This window comes from Eubalaena glacialis, chromosome 7, assembly GCF_028564815.1.
Source record: "Eubalaena glacialis isolate mEubGla1 chromosome 7, mEubGla1.1.hap2.+ XY, whole genome shotgun sequence".
Lineage (NCBI taxonomy): Eukaryota > Metazoa > Chordata > Mammalia > Artiodactyla > Balaenidae > Eubalaena > Eubalaena glacialis.
Genome location: NC_083722.1, coordinates 41908343 through 41924512, shown reverse-complemented (window position 1 = coordinate 41924512; position 16170 = coordinate 41908343).

The window sequence follows — 16170 nt, the reverse complement described above, 5'->3', positions numbered from 1 at the left end:
CAAATTATAGTTTTGTCTGGATATATGTCCAGGAGTGGGATTGTTGGATCATATGGCAACTCTATTTTTAGTTTTTTTAGGAACCTCCATACTGTTCTCCATAGTGGCTGCACCAACTTACATTCCCACCAACACTGTAGAAGGGTTCCCTTTTCTCCACACCCTCTGGTAACATACATTTCATTGTTTTATTCTTACCTTTAAAAGCCTCACAAAATCTCTGCCTTGCCTGAAGGTATAATGGAAATAAAGTTCTTAATCTTACTTATTTTTCTACAGAGTTATCCAAAGTGATTCCTAATTAGGGTAACCAATTAAAGGGGTAATAGGGAGGGGAATACTTTTATTCTGTATAATAGACTAAGCAATGCCAGTTTATTCACTGTGGGTAACTTTAAAAATACCAGAAGAAATGGGTAAAAAATAAGAACTTGTGCCATTTTGTCACATGATTAACCTGTTGATTTGTTTTTAAGAGTAAGATATTTTGGAAACCTAAGTTTAATAGCAATTCTACCACCATTAAGACTAGGTTCCCTCTAAGATGATTATTCCAGGACCTAAGATGATACAATGATACAGGCTGATGGGATCTTCCAGGCAACCTCAACACAACCCTTCACTGGCAGCCAGGATACTGAAACCCCTTGTGGTACAGTAGTGTATGTGTGTCTGTGTGTGCCTGTGTGTCTCTGTGTGTATGTATGTGTGTGTACGTGTGTATATGTGTATGTGTCTGTGTATGTGTGTACGTGTATGTGTGTATGTGCATGTGTGTCTGTGTATATGTGTATGTATATGTGTGTGTGCCTGTGTCTGTATGTGTATGTGTGTGCATGTGTGTATATGTGTATGTGTCTGTGTATGTGTGTGTATGTGTGTATGTGCATGTGTGTCTGTGTATATGTGTATGTATATGTGTATGTGTGTATGTGTGTGCCTGTGTCTGTATGTATATGTGTGTGCATGTGTGTATGTGTGTATGTGTATGTATATGTGTATGTGTGTACATGTGTATTGTGTATGTATGTGTATGTGCATGCATGTGTGTTTATGTCTGTGTATATATGTGTGTGTGCTTGTATTGTGCGTGTATGTGTGTGTGTGTTCCTTGCTGTCATGGTTCTCGAGCATTCTCTTCCCTCCCTGGCTCTGCTCATCTGACTGTTGCCGATCTCGGGAGGCTGAGCTGCTTTTCCTTTGCTTCCCTGAAATGCTTCCCTAGAACAGTGATTCCAGCCCAGGGTGATTTCTTCCATCCTTAAATCCTCAGGGTGTATCCTCTACAACAGCATCTCCCCATTTTCTTGGAATGTTTCATTGGTTTTTTACAAAAATGTGTTCCGTGTTCAAATAAATGGGGAACTTGGCATTAACAAAAGGTCTGCAGATTACATTGCAGCAGACACCCCCCAGCCTTCATAGGCTAATATGCACAGAGAATCTCCAAGGAAGGGGCCCCCTGTGAGTGTTTCCCCAGCTTAATGCACTCTGGGACACTTCACAGAGCATCTAATGGGACTAGAGTTTCTCAGAAGACTTTTCTGCACCACTCATGTGACACTTAGCACATGCTATGTTATATTTTTATCTCTGCATTTCATTTCACCTTCCCTACATCATATGGGAAACTCCAGGGCAAGAATAAAATTCTAGCCATATACACAGGAGATGCTCTGTAACTGTGTTGATATAAAAATGCAAATCCACTTAACAGCTGACCTTTGATTTAGGGCCCCCACAGATGGCTGTGCAGGTTGAGAACATGACACTTTTGGGGGTGACATTCACCTCCAACGTGAGGAGGGCTTCTGCAGGCAGCGCACAACCTGGGCAAACACACCCAGGGGCACCCATCTTCCAGCCCTTCTGCCCGGGAGTGCTCTGCTTTCTTCACATCCACCAGAACCTGGCATGCAGCAAATCTTCACATGCTCTTACATATTTCATTCACACAAAATCGTCAATCGGAACCATATCCTTTACTGAAGATTTTATGCGACAAACAGCAGAGGGGGTTTGCATTGCCTATGGTCAGAGAACATTAAAAATTACCCATTAGACCTTTCTAATCTCCTGAAGACACTCTTCAGCTTTGCCACTAGGGTGGGCCTTGTTTCCTCTGTCCTTCCTTCTAGAGGCTCGCTGACTTTCCCCCTTGTTTTAATTTGCTTTCTCTGAACCACTGTGGCAAGGCACAGAAAAAGGAAGCAAACAGCCTCAAGCCACCACAGAAAGTCTTTATGACATCAAGGAGGAACAGCCGGTGTTTGAAGTTTGGGGCGGGGATGAAGTGGGAATGAATGCCAACAAAACAAACCAACATGGAAAACAATTGCTATGGCTTAGTTAGAAATATCTATACATGGCAATGGGCTCAAATTACACAATGGGATAATGTCTGCGACGTGCATGTGGTTCCTGCGCTGAATTGGGAAATGCGGAGTGGTCCTCGCCATTGCCTGTCTGAGACCTTCAGCAGCTCATAAGATGCTACTGGCAGCTCTGTGTGCTCTGAGCACCCCCAGCAGGAAAACTGGGGTTGGACTGGTAGAACCTTTCAAAGGGCAGCATGGAGGGTGGTCCTCCCCACTAAAATATGAGTGGGGAACTTTAGGGTCAATCTTCAGGCAAGTGCAGTTTTACATGACATCTACTGGAGGGTGGGAGATGGGGGTCCACAGGAGGCATGATCAGCTGATTTCCAGGCCCCCTGAGTCCAGAAAACAATGCTCTCATGCAGCTGCTGTTAAAGGCTAGTGACCAGTGGGGAGGGCAAGGCCCCACCTCAGGAAAGCCCTTTCTTTTGTAGAAACAGAGTCAGAAGCCTAACAAAAGTGGAACCACCCTTCAGCTCTGAAGTGCTGAGAGGCCTGCGAGTCTTTGGACCATGTTATAAAGCAGTTTTCAGTCAAATCCTGGAGCTTTCCACAGAAGGGGAGAACTATAAGTCGATTTACACCCTACTATATTATGTTAGGCACTTGTTTCTCTGACAAAGTTACTGACTGCAAAATAGAAAAGGCTGGTAAAACATGCCATCTTGTGCCATTGAAGTTCTGAGCCAGTAATTAGCACAAATCTGCAGAAGAATCTTCTTAGGCCTTTTAGTTACCCACAGGCCGATTCTAGCTGCTGTGGACACGCTCAGATAAGCTTCTCTTGCATTTTAACTGTGTTCACATGACAAGGGACTGTGCATGGCAGGCAGCAGAATTTTTGCAAGCTTGTCTAAAGACAGAAGCCACCGCACAGTGACAAAACTCTCCTGCTCTCTTCCAAAATAAGCCCTCAGAGCTGCAGCGTGGGGTCGGACCCCCTGACACACAGGAACATTAAAGATCTCCTCAGGCCAGGAGAGCAGGGCTCGTCAAGTTTGGATGCCATTTGCTGGACCCTCTGGAATCCTGCAATTCCTTCCAAAGATGCTGGCTGTGTCCTTAGGATGTGTCATTTAGTGCCTTGGGTTCTAGTTCCTGCCTTTCAAATCTGTATTTTCCTCTCCAGCTCTGTGGGTTTCTGAAGGGCTTAAGTTTGGCCAGCATTGCACATAAGGCAGCAAAGGGATAATGTGGTTCTTTCCAAACAGGAGAAAATAATTTTTTTCTGATTATGCACGTTATGCTAGCTCATGAAAGAACATTTAGAAAGTATGAAAGATGAAAGAATATTTAGAAAGATGAAAGAATATTAGAAAGGATGAAAGAATATTTTTAAAGGTGCCTATATTTCCACCACATTGAGATGAATCAATTCCATCTTTTCTCTTGCGGAAATTTGTAATTAGTTGTAATTAAGATACAAGCAGTTGGAAGAGGAACAGAAGCTACAGGTACGTGGAGAGACACAGAAACAGAGAAAGAACCAGGATGTCGGTCGAGCACCAAAACAGGGAATTGGGTAGCTCTTGTACTAAGGAAATTTAGATCCTCTCTAAGTGTGGTCTATACACCAGCAGTGGCATCACCAGGGGTTTGTTGGAAATGCAGAATCTCAGGCCAAATTCCAGACTTGCTAAATCAGAATCTGCATTCTGACCCCACCCTCCTCCTCGCCCCCGACACCCCGGTGATTCACACATTAGACTTTGGGGAGTTCTGTCCCAGGTGACCCAGAGGCCGCAGCTGTGGTGGGTCCTGACAGCCTTCATCCTGAGGTTGAGGCCTGATGGTACCCACCTTCCATGTCCCGTGAATCCTGGTCCCAGGTCATGAGGTTATAAGTGGAAAAACTGGGACCCAAACAGGAGTCGGCCTCTCTAGTCCAGCTAGTTCACTGTGATGTTCTATTTCTAGTCCTTTTATCCAGAAACACTATATGGTTGCCAGGAAGACAAATCACGTGATTAGAGGGTTGGACCTTTCAGTCTCATCCCTGACCTCCAGGGAGAGGAGAGGGGCTAGAGGTTGAATCAATCAGCAATTGATTCGATCAATCGTGCCTGCGTAACACAGCCTCCATAAAACCCAAAAGGACTGGGTTCTGAGAGCCTCCAGTTGGTGAACACATGGAGATGGGGGCGGGGGTCCTTCTCAGAGAGCATGGAAGCCCCACACCCTTTCCCACCTACCTTACCCTCTGCATTGCTGTCATCTGGCTGTTCCCAAGTAACATTCTTTTATGATAAACTGGTGGTCTAATAAGTAAAATGTTTCTCTGAGTTCTGTGAGCAAATTAATAGAACCCACGGCTGGGATCATTGGAACCTTTGACCTCTAGTGGGCCAGGCAGAAACCTGGGCGTTTGATTGGCATCAGAAGTGAGGGGGGAGGGCCCCTAACCTGTGGGTGTCTAGAGAACTGCTTGTTGGTGTGGAGAAAAACATCTCAGCCACATGTTGGAAATTGCGTCCAGAACCCACTTTTATGATCTTACATATTTTTACAGGAAACTTTCATTACCTGTTTACGAAGAAGTTGTTAATACTGCTTTGAACTATTCTTTGTTCTTTGCACCACTTAGGATTATACTTAGCAATATAGATTTTATGTCACCCTACACAACTAATTTCTTCTGGCTTTGCTTCAGTATCAAGATTGGCCTTTATCATAATAGGAAAACGTAAGAGTTAAGTCCTAGAAAACATTTCAGAGAAACTCACAAAAAATGGGTATAAAGTGTTTGAGTAGAAAGCTCAGAAGTTCTCTTTTGGTGGGAGGAGGCTCAGGGCTCAGGCAGATCGCGGTTTCTATCTTGACTTTGCTAATCACTTTCAGAAGTTACGAGATGCAGAGACAATGATGGTGGCTATTAGATCAGTGGTTCTTAAGCTTTGCTGTGCTCTAGAATTTCCTGGGGAGCTTGTCAATTCCTATGGCCCCCTGACCAATTAAATCAGTGTGTCTGGGGGTGGGGGCCAGGCAGGAGTAGATTTTTAAAGATTCCCAGGTGATTGCAGTGTGCGCAAAGCAGGGGACCCGATGTACTAAACAGTGCATTCCTTACAATAGCAAGTGATCGGCTCCTGGTTACCTGTTTAATAAATCCAGATTTGCCATCATTGAGTTTGCTTGCTTCAAGTAAGGCACATGTGTAAAGTATCTGATATGACTAATAATTACTCTTTCTATATAGGAGAAAATGGCCCCACCCCACAACTATGAGATCAGAATCTGCATTTGAATAGGATCCCTAGCTGATTCTCTTGCACATGAAGGTTTGATCAGATTGTGACTCCTGGAAGGCCTGGATGAGACCAGAACTATCCTTGTTTCCCTCATGGCCTCCTGGTCCTTGCAGACAAGGGCATTTAAGAACTGATGGCTGATCGACAGATGAATGGATAAAGAAGATGTGATACACACACACACACACACACACACACACACACACAGAATGGAATATTACTCAGCTGTAAAAAAGAATGAAATAATGCTATTTGCAGCAACATGGATGGACCTAGAGATTATCGTACTCAGTGAAGTAAGACAGACAAAGACAAATACCATATGATATCATTTACATGTGGAATCTAAACTATGACACAAATGAACTTATCTATGAAACAGAAACAGACTCACAGACATAGAGAACAGACTTGTGGTTGCCAAGGGGGAGGTGAGTGGGCGGGGGGATGGATTGGGAATTTGGGATTAGCAGATGCAAACTGTTACATAAGGATAGATAAACAACAAGGTCCTACTGTATAGCACAGGGAACTATATTCAACATCCTGTAATAAACCATAATGAAAAAGAATATGAAAAAGAATGTATATATATATATATATATATATATATGTATAACCGAGTCACTTTGCTGTACAGCAGAAATTAACACAACATTGTAAATCAACTACACTTAAATAAATTTTTTTTAATTCTGCATACAAGTTTGTAGACCCCCGGAAGCCCACACATGAGCTCCCTGTGTGCCTGGCAGATAAAACGAGTCTAAAGTGATCACTGAGATCTTGAGGTGTGTATGCAACTTCCCCGCATCTTCAGAATCAACAGAGGGTAGAGTGGGATTCTAAAAAGGTACGGATGACAGGATAATTAAAAGGCTAAACCAAAAATAGTTTGACAAGGACAAGGCAAAGATGTTTATTTAGGCCTTTACACACGAGTCTCAGGAAAGTGTTTTGACTAGCACTTTGGTTTTCCTACTTCTTTCTTCATGCTGTGAATTTCTTCAGCTTTTTTTTAAAGCTTTAAATAGATCTATGATCAGAATGACTATGAATTGTAACAGAACAAGAGAATCGTGCCTATTACCACAAATATCCAGACCCTGTCTAAAATAGATTGGGCAGTCTTTATAGGAAAAAAAAAAAAAGGCTTGCTTGCATGGGCTCCACACCCAGGCAATTAGTTCTGTTATTGAGACGTAAAGCACCAGGGGAGAAGCAGGCTGTCAAATGTACCATGAATATGTATGTCTGGGAGTAGGATTGGAAAAGATGCATACATTAGGTTTGACTCACAAAGCCAAATTAATGGTGATATTGGCAGTAAAAAAACACTTTCTACGGTTTCCCTGCCTTTAGCAATTTGAGTCATAATCTATTTAATGCTTAGGGAATAATAATTTTCCTTATTTACCTTCTGGTTTATTCCATGTAAGACATAAAATGGATTATACGGATATATGTGCCATGGAAGAAAACACAATTTTGAATAAAAGAATGAAAAATATAAGCCAAATGAAAAATAAGTGGGAAAATTATGAGACGGCAGTCAAAAACTGCATTCTCTAGGTCCTGTGTATGTGAGACATGAGAGCCGCTGATGGCTAAGACAGAGGGTTACTCATTGGGCTCTGAGTTTTATTGTATGAAAACAAGGAGTATTTTCACAATCTGCTAAAATAAAAAGATCTATTTCTGTAACTGAGACTAGAGGAAAAAATGCCTCCTGCATTGTCAAAAAGAGGACCTAGTAAAAAATTGAAAAAATTCTTTCAACTTCTGTACAGCCAAGAGTTTTGTAAGATTACACCATCAATCAAGTCGCTGAAGCATAAGTTTCAAGGAAGGGCAGACAAAACACGTTTTGTTTAAAATACATGTGTATTTTATCCACTGCAAACGGCTATCAGAGCTGCCAAGACACACTGTCCATCCCGACCTTGACCCCTCTGGGGGGAGATTCTGGTACAGCTCAGTGACAGGGGGTCCGTATGCCTCTCATGTAACCAGCCCACGGCCGAAGCACTGGTCATAAAAACTGCACACAATCTTGTATCAATATTATTTCTAACATATTTCTAGGCAAGTCAATAAAAATATAGTAAAGATTAGTTATGCAATAACTGTCAGCTCCCTGCCTGCCCCCTGGGCAGAACCTCAGAAACCCACACTGACAACTTTACAAGGCAGAAAATATCTTAAAAACTAATAGGATTATAATTTATGGGAGAGTAAAGAGTGTTACTTTTTTAAATTAATTTATTTTTTATTGAAGTTTAGTTGATTTACAATGTTATGTTAATTTCAGGTGTACGGCAAAGCAATTAAGTCATATAAATATACATACACACACATACACACACATGTATATATATCGTCTTTTTCAGATTCTTTTCCCATATAGGTTATTACAGAATATTGAGTATAGATCGCTGTGCTATACAGTAGGTCTGAGCCCACCACCTTTGAACCTTCGAACCACTCTCTGCTGGTGGGAAATCTCCCCCAGGTGCCTCATTGTGTTGGAGGTGGGGACTTGGTTTTGATTTTTAAATTAAGTGTTTCCCAGATTTCACTAGCATGTCACTTTTATTATCTCTGCAAACTTTTCATACTATTTGTACTGTTATTAATATTTTTCTTGGAGCTGACTTGTAAACTTTATTCATCTTATGTAAAAACGTTTGTGACATTACACTTGTGCAAGAATTTTTTTCTAACAGACATGAAAGACATGGTATTTTTAAAAATTTCTCCAAGAACCACCTAAAATTGTCTCACATCCAACACTGTGGAAATCATAGCTTAAAGCCTATGAAAGAACTTTAGAGGCAGCATGGCACAGGGGTTTGAAACTACAGGTTCTAGAAACAGACAGCCAGGGTTCAAATCCCAGCTGTGTTTCTTGTTAGCTTCACAACACTGAGCAAGTCACTTAATCTTTCTGTGCCTCAGCGTCCTCATCTGCAAAATGGGAGTGATAGTATCATGAATTTAATATATATAAAGTACTTTTTTTTTTTTTTTTTGGTTGTGCCACATGGCTTGCAGGATCTTAGTTCCCCAACCAGGGTTTGAACCCTGGCCCTGGCACTGAAAGCGCTGAGTCCTAACCACCGGACCACCAGGGAATTCCCAGTATATATAAAGCACTTCTAACAGGGTTTGGTGCATAGTAAGTGCTGTGTGCTGTGTACTATTATTATTAGGACAGAGTAAGCAAGATAGCCTTTGCTCTAGAAAAGTCCTGACTGCCAACTCTGTAAAGCTGGGGAAAGTGAGCTTTTTGGGTAACCCTGGAACTAACTCTTTCCTGGTTCTCACCCAATTCATTCCTCAGATGACTTGTGCTAGTAGTTACCTTTCATATCAGATTTGTTGGGCAAATTCACATCTTCACCTGCGGATCTGTCCCACCTAAATTTTCTGAGTTAATACAATATTCATAGTGACATTTACAATTTTAATTTGGGGGAGCGGTTTGTTATTTAGTGCTGAGTGGCAGATGTAAAGGAAATGGGGGAGGGGAGAGGCAAGAAGCAGGGCAGAAGGATGGAGGTGGAGGAGAAGGCCAGGCCTGAGGTCTTCAGAAAATCCAGTCAGTGAGCTTCAAAAAGTTGTCACAGGGGTCAAATAAAATGTGAAAGTGGGTACTTCCCTGGCGGTCCAGTGGTTAGGACTCTGCGCTTCCACTGCAGGGGGCATGGGTTTGATCCCTGGTCGGGGAACTAAGATCCCACCTGCCTCCAGGCTCGGCCGAAAAAAAAAAAAAGTGAAAGTGGCTGCCCCTGAGTCGTAGGATAATAAATGCATTTTATTTCCTTCTTTCTCCTTTTCTGTATTTGCTGAGCCTTGTACAGTGAACAAGTATTGCTTTTATAGTGAGAAAAAAATTAAAAGTGTTTTCTAAATTAATAAAATGTGTCCTTGGCAAACTCCAAACAGCAAGCTGTTCAGGGAGAAAGGAATTCAAATTAATAGCAACTGAATACAGAGAAGAAGAGAAAAACTCTGACAGGGTAAAATTTTACACTTACACCCTTGCTTATTCACTCCTGTAAAAGACCACCAAGAATCTCAAATGCATAACTCAGTAAACGTATTAACATCACAACAACTTTCTCACAGTTCTCTGGAAGTGCTCAGAGTTAACTCTGCTTGGAAAGTAGGGACTCACCACATGGATAGAGTTAAAGTAGGAGGCTGGGGGCAAAACCCACAAACCTTCCAAGGCCTGCCTTCTACTGACACACAGAACAGTCCCTCCAGGGGTGGGGTAGGGGTGTGGACCGGGCTCCCCGTACTTATAAAGTTGTCATGTCCTAAAAATTTTTTTGAACTCTCAAAACCTATATATCCATAGAAACTATAACTGTTGAATAGAATTCCAGTCTCCTTTGAGTTTTCAAAGATATGTTGCATTTTTTTCCCATTTAAATCTGGCATAGACTTACTTTTTGTTTTTTTCCTGATCTCTCAGCTTCAAAGGGAGAAGTATTGAAATCTTTCTATCAGCCTCTGAGGTGCATTAAAAGCTCCCACTATGATTTAGAGTTTGCCCATCTCTCCCTGTGGCATCAATTTTTTTTCTTTATATTTCATGTCTCTGTTGCTAGGTACATATAAGTACATGTTTGTTAGAGTTTCTTGGATTATTCCTATTACGACATATAATGTCTCTCTTTATTCCTTGTCTTGGTGCTGTCATTTTCCTTGGGAGGTGAAAGCCCAGGGCAGTGCAGGTGAGGAAAAAAGGAAGTGAGGTAAGGAAAAATGCAAGGCCGGGTGAGGCAATGAGTTACTTGCTGGCCACCAGTTCCCAACCAGCTCAGAAAGCACAGCTCTGTGCTGAGCGTGGTTCTGTTCTCCAGTATCAGGGACCTTCTCCACAGGGTTCAAGAAAAGAAATGACAAGATTTATCTGCCTGGCTCCCTCTTCTCTCCACCTACCATTGGTTGAGTTTCATCCCACTGGGACCTAATTCCCCCACATTTCAGTCTTGTGTCATCTGGCCATTCAGCCAGCTCCAATGTCCTGAATGTGACCTTTAATCCAAATTCGGAGTGGAGGGAGTGGAGTGGGGGAGGGTGGGGGAGGCAGCTGAGAGAATCTGAGAAGAGACAAGATTTGCATCTGGTACATCCCTGATAGTATACATTCTCAGGGACCCTGAGGTCAATTCAGTAAAAATCGACACCCCCAAAGAAAGATTGACCAACTCAAAATCAATTCAGTAAATATGAGTCGAGTGCTTATCACATGCAGGTTACCATGCTGGGTACTCTGAGTGGAAAACAAGATTCTAGACGTGATCCTGGGCCTCGTGGGACACAGGCAGTGTCTGGAGGACAGATTTTGGATTTAGAGAGACCTGGATATGAATTTCTTCTCTGCTCCTTGGTGCTTTGTGAATCTGAACAGAATGTTTATCTTTCTAAGCCTTGGTTTCCTGGAGATGGTGGTAGTTCTTGCCCTAAGGATTGTTATAAGAATGAGATGAAATAATTTTCAAAGTAGCCAGTATGTCTGATTAACGTTAAGTGTTATTTCCCTTCGTGGGCTTAAATCAAAGGGTCAATTCAGATAACTACAAAAACAGCTGTTATAGGTAGAGGATGAACAAGGAACCCTGAAGGGCAGAGGAGGGAAAGGAAGGACCCAGGAATGTCCGTAAGGCTTCCAGGTCTGCGGTAAGAGAAAGAGAATTCTTTCCCCTTTCCTGGGGCACGGTAGGCCGTTAGCAAATTTTCTGTAATGGCACAGTTGGCACCCTTCTGACCTCTGTACCCCCTCCTGCCTCAGGTCACCTCTGTCCTTCACTTCCTCCAGGGTGTTAAGCCCGCCCCAACTCAACCCCCTCACCTGAGGAGGCACTATTATTTGTTACACCGTGAACTGATCATACTAATTCCGATGAAGTTTGAGTGACTGCTGGCCCTTTACCCTACTGATTTGTGCCTCTTCCTAACTGTCTTATTTCACAAAGACAAGTCTCCAATAGGCATCCCCTCCATGAGAACATACAGGCTCAGACAAACTCCCTCAAGCCTCCCTGGCTTCTCAGGGTCTTCCTGTCTCCACTCGGACCCACAGGCTCTGGAAGCTGCAGGCTTCCTCGGGGAGCTCTGGCCAGTGGAGCATCCAAGTTCTCTGACAGGTATTAAATGTTTCCACCTCAGAGGAGCCTACTGCCCCCTCTACATTTTTCAATCACAAAATTTCCATTCTAGCCCCTTCCTCCTTTCTCAGCACTTTTCTCTTTTTCCTTTGTGTATATTTTCTATATTAAATCCAGCATCCATCTATCAATTTTTTGGTTAATGAGAGTCTTTTTTTTTAACAACCGTTTATCAACTTTATTTTCTTCTTTTTTTTGTTGTTCAATAGTTTTTTTAATTGAAGTATAGTTGATTTACAATGTTGTGTTAATTTCTGCTGTATAGCAAAGTGATTCAGTTACACTTATATACATTCTTTTTCATATTCTCTTCTATATGGTTTATCACAGGATATTGAATATAGTTCCCTGTGCTATACAGTAAGACCTTGTTGTTATTCCATCCTATATGTAATAGTTTGCATCTGCTCACCCCAAACTCCCACTCCATCCCTTCCCCACTCCCTCCCCCTTGGCAACCACAAGTATGTTCTCTGTGTTTGTGAGTCTGTTTCTGTTTCATAGATAAGTTCATTTGTGTCATATTTTAGATTCCACATATAATTGATATCATATGGTATTTGTCTTTCTCTTTCTGACTGACTTCACTTAGTATGATCATCTCCAGGTCCATCCATGTTGCTGCAAATCTCCCATCCCACCTTTTGATGGTGGTGGCAGGTCAGGAATGAGCAGAGGCCGTGTGCTACAGGGGAGAGCCCTGCACTGACATCGGGGCAGAAGATTTGCTGAGTCACTTATTAGCTGTATGACATGACCAGATTACTTCATCTTGTGGGGCCTCCTTTTTTCACATCTAAAATGTCAGTGACAAACCACACCTCATGAAGTCAACAGTAAGTGAGATCATCTGACTCATAAAACACTTGAAAACCTGCATGCCAGATCCTATGCTAAGTACTAGGGATATACTTTGAACAAGACAAAGTTCTGGCTCTCCAATAGGGCAGAATCTAGCAGGAAAGTCAAATCTGTGAATGGGTATATTCTGGGTTCTAGAAGTGGATTCCACAGAGGCTCACAGGATGGGAGATGATATTAGACACACACAGGGAGCCACCCGTGGGGGAGGCTTCTATGCTCTCAATAAGTCTCAATAAAGCTGCTACTGCCCATATGGAACACGTATCTAACATGTTCTTTAGGTCGACTAAACCTAAACATTTTCAGATGGGGAAATTCCCATGTAACCTCTTCCCACCCCAGACCCCCAGAACCTCTGCTCTATACAATATTCGGGCAAAGTCAGTCATCACCTTATCTTCAACTTCCACTTGCTAATGATTCTGAAATCTGCATCTTCAGTCCAGATCACTCTGCTGAGCTCCAAAACCACCGTCTGCTGGTGGGTACCTATCTTCTCGTTGATCCACAGGTTCCTCATTTGCAATAAAAGCAACACTGAACTCAGGGCCCTTCTCCTTCTGCTGGTGGACCTCTTCCTCCCATATTCCCCCACTGTGTTGAAGGACACACAATCTGCCTGAGCTAATGACCTTGGAGTCATCCTAGATTTCCTCCATCCTTTGCACCATTATTAGTCATCCACCAAATCCTGTGAGCGCCATCTCTGAAATATATAATATAGATCCCAAGTCTCTATTCCCACTGCTCTGATCCTAGTTAAAATCTGTAATAATCTGCAATCATTTTTTTCTGGACTGTCCCCATGACCTTCTTGTCTACTTCTAAATGTTGTTCTCTCTAAGCTATGTTTCTTTCCCACAGGTGATCTGATGACGTCAGTCCCAACTAAAATCCTTCCAATGGATTAACCCATTGGAAGCACCCAACACCCAGAATTATGTCTTCCCCCTCTCCTTGCTTGATCAATTTTGGGGCAGAGTGAGGGACTGCCATGCACGAGAAATGGAAGACACATAAGTAAAGAATTGTAGAGGAGATCATCCTGCATTGAAGTAATTTATAGTCTGACTTGGAAGGCACTGGAAGAGTCAAATAGCATAAAGGTTATTCCGTGATCACTTACTGAATACCTGTGACGTGTCTGGCACCAAGCCAGTTGCTTAGTGAAAATGATTAAAATACGTGGTTCCTGCACTTAAGTTGGGGAACAACTGTTGCGTCATGATATAGGTATGAAGTACTGCCCCAGCGTGGAGCCTGAGTTGTGACTTGAAGGTTGAGTAGGGACTGGCAAGGTGATGATGGGCTGCGTGGGGCAGATAAGGAAGCCAGAAGTTACAGCAAGAGGAAGCATGATGTTTGGGAAATCGCATGCAGTTTGTTGCTGCAGGATTACAGGGACGATGACCAGGGGAACATGAGAGTGAAGGGTTAGTCTGAGGCACTCATTCATTTATTCACTTACTCATTCACACGTTCATCAGCAAATATTTATCTAATATCCTTTCCCATGTCTCCTATTAGTTCCATCAGCCCCAGAGAGCTATGGCTATGTCATGGCTTAGTTAAGACCTTGAAAGTTAAGACCGGTGAGTAGATAAAAATTCTAAGGGAAGTCAACATTGGTCTATTGCTTCCCCCTCCCCAACCTCCACTCTCAGTCCCCATAAAATGCCCTTGAACCCTTCAATAATTTTTTTTTTTGGCTGCACCATGTGGCATGCGGGATCTTAGTTCCCTGACCAGGGATCAAACCCGTGCCCCCTGCAGTGGAAGCGCTGAGTCCTAACCACTGGACCTCCAGGGAATTCCCTCAATATTTCGATCTTGTGTTTCAGCCACAGATTTGAGATGTCATCCTTTAAGTGAATTAGAATGAAAGAAAATAAACACATTTAAAGAGAAAGAAAGGGCTTCAACAGTTGCACAGAAACCTCTTTGCTGCTATAAACATTTAGGACAGGAAGACACACGGCTGAAGTCAACTCCCAGCCACGTTTGGTGTATAGTTTTCATGTTTTAAATGATCAGCGTTCAATCGTTACTCCTGTACTGGCAGTCTTTTCCTTTGTGTATGTGAGTTTCTTCCTATTAAATAAGCCTCTCTTTTGGAAGCATTCTTATGGCAACAACTATAATTACAAACCCAAGACTGAGGTGCAAAATGCGGTGATGTGACCGCTTTTGTGAAAGGCAGGGTGGAGAAAGAATGAAAGCTTATAATTTTCTTTGAGGTGTCTTGAAAGCTGACAGTAGTCCTGCCCTGATGATTTAAATGTGCAGTGACCTGGAGATTCAGGGGAGAATAAGCCAGACAGACACGCTAAGTCCCTGCTCCATGGGCCATAAGTCAACAAGCAAGAGCTGAATTCTTGATGGCGTCTTTCAAAGGAATCATCTAGAACAATAGTTCTCAATATTTTGGAATAGGAAGGCTGCTTTTTCATGTCAAAACTTTTCATTCCTCCTATGAGTTGAGTTGTTCTTTTTGAATACATCTTTTGAGGAAACATATAAATGATCACTAGCAGCTGCACCTTTGCTGTGACTTTGAAATAAATTTGTTTGCCTCATGAATCACAATAGCATTTATGCTATTGGAAAATTTCATTGAAAAATATGATTTCTGGGCTTCCCTGGTGGCGCAGTGGTTGAGAATCTGCCTGCCAATGCAGGGGACACGGGTTCGAGCCCTGGTCTGGGAAGATCCCACATGCCGCGGAGCAACTGGGCCCGTGAGCCACAACTGCTGAGCCTGCGCATCTGGAGCCTGTGCTCCACAACAAGAGAGGCCGCGACAGTGAGAGGCCCGCGCAACACGATGAAGCGTGGCCCCCGCTTGCCGCAACTAGAGAAAGCCCTCGCACAGAAACGAAGACCCAACACAGCAAAAAATAAAAATAAATAAATTTTAAAATACATATATATGATTTCTTTGGTCGACCAACAAAGCTTGGCCCCTGATGAATTGGGTGCACTTTGCAGCAGCCCAGAAACCTATGATTTCCTCCTCCCCTCACTGTCCCTACTTCAAGGTCACAGACTTGGAAAAGCATGTTCCTTGTATCCATTCATTTAATTGTTTCTTTTCATAAAAAAAAAAAAAAAAGTATCAGGAGCCTATTATATTTTGAGCATCACGATTGGGGTCATATATACAAAGTCAATACCTGGCACCTGCCCTCAAGGAACTTGAGTCCAGTTGGGGAGACGGATATGAGAACAGTAAGACAGGATGATGAGCACAAAGGAGGCATGGTCAGTTCTATCAGGGGAGAGGAGTTAGAAAAGCTTTCCTGTAGGAGGAGTATCAGCCAGCTATGGCCACGGTAATGCTGGGCAGCTCATGGCTCGAAGACGTGGTGACTTAAAACAATAATCCTTAGGCTCATGGTCTACAAGACAATGGCCAAACCATTGGGCCGAGTTTGACTCCAGGCTTTGGGTTCCAGCTCTAGGCTGCTGACTGTGTTGGGGTCCACTCCTCCACTCCAC